Here is a 1,982-nt window from a genome sequence, read left to right as displayed (position 1 = left end):
AAAACTTTAAGAGGATATGGGAGATATTTGGTAATATTACTTTTAACATTGGAGTAGAATAACATCTACTAAAATTACAGAATACATTTTTCTTTTCATTTATTAGATATTTTCTTCATTTACATTTCAAGTGTCATTTTCTTTCCCAGTTTAACCTCCAGAATCTCTGTTCCATCTCTCCTCACCCTGCTTCTATTAAGGTGATTACCCACCCACCCACTCACTCCCTCCTACCTTCCCATCCTGGCATTCCCATATACCAGGGCATTGAGCCTTGGCAGGACTAAGGACCTCTTCTCCATTTGATGCCTGAAAAAGACATCCTCTGCTACATATGTGGCTGGAGTCATGGGTTGTTCCATTTGTACTTTTTGGTTTGTAGTCTAGTCCCTGAGAGTTCTAGGGGGTCGGGTTGGTTGATATTGTTGTTCTTCCTATGGGGTTGAAAATGCCATCAGCTTCTTCAGTCCTTTCTCTAATTCCTCCAATGGGGACCCTGTTTACAGTTCAGTGTCTGGCTGCAGGCCACCTCTTCTGTTTTTGTCAGACTCTGGTAGAGCTTCTCAGGAAATAGATATATAAGGTTCCTTTCAGCAAAGACTTCTTAGAATCTGCAATAGTGTCTGTAGTTAGAGACTGTATATAGTATGGATCCCCAGGTGGGGCTATCTCTGGACATCCTTTGCTTCTGTCTCTGCTCCACAGTTTGTGTCAGTATTTCCTCCTGTACATATTTTGTTCCCTTTCTAAGAAGGACTAAAGGATCCACGCCTTAGTCTTCTTTTATAAAATAGAAAATCATATCATTACTTCACATTAAAATTTATTTTATGCTGCAGTTGTTCAAAAATGTATTAAGTTGAGTTTGATCATTTGCGTGAAATTATATAACATAATGTGTTGTTTCTGGAAAATAAGGAGGAATCTGGTCACTGTTGTGCCAGGGAAATATTGGTGATGCCCAAAACACTGTGGCCTTTAATATTCACTGGTGCTGGGAGCCATATCATAAATTAAACTTCTGTTCCCCTCTGCATTGGTGGACGTTAGGAAGGGGTGGACTTGTAATTTGGGTGTACAGGTTTGTTGGGTTAATAACCTAGAGACATTGGTCATGTGAGGGTGCAACCAGGAAAACCTGGCCTAATTTGGGATTAGCCGAAACTGAAGGTAGGCTTGTGTTTGTTGGGAGGCAACTTGGAAACTAATGATAGCTACTAGCATGTTAGTTTACCTGAGTTCAGAAGTCTGAATATAAAAGATTAGGCATCTCAGCACCTCAATTTTGTTTGTTATGTTTGATTCTATGACATATACTCTCACTATATTCATTTTTTAACAATCATTTCATAGATCCCTTATTGTCAGTATCACAGCGCAAGCTTCTACATCTTGCCAACTTCAATTATTACCATTTCTATAAGGCCTCAACTGTCATAGATGAATTGTAGCAGGTAAGTGGGACAACTGGTACCTTAGATAGAAGATATTATTCAGTTCTTGTACTAATCCTTTCCATTACTCACCAAACTTGAAATTACTTTTAATGACTAGAAGAAACATTTATAATGAGAGAAACTTCTACATGAAATTTAAATCAAAACAAAAAAAAAATAAACTAACAATGAGAAGCCAAAACCTACAACTACACTCTATCTCTTAATTGTGCTTTCAATTAATAAAATTTATTCTAATAATAATGAGATACTCAAGCTGTTTATTGGGGTTCTTTATTTAGTTTTATAAGAGTTTCAGAAAACAGAAAGTACAGAGTCCTGGAGGCTTTGGGGCAAAGTGTGCCCATGCACCAGAGTGTCCTGTGTCCACCAAGAAGGAAAACGTCTTTGCTCTGTCACATCAGGTTCCAGAGAACATTCCAGATCTCTTCCAGCTTATCTCTCTGTTTGTAAAGTGGACTAAATACTGTTATCAAAACACTTGTTCGTCAGTAGTCACAAATTATTACAGAAAACAAATGAGAA

The sequence above is a fragment of the Micromys minutus genome (assembly GCF_963924665.1).
Source record: "Micromys minutus genome assembly, chromosome: 3".
Classification (NCBI taxonomy): Eukaryota; Metazoa; Chordata; class Mammalia; order Rodentia; family Muridae; genus Micromys; species Micromys minutus.
Note: the sequence above shows the minus strand (reverse complement) of the source record.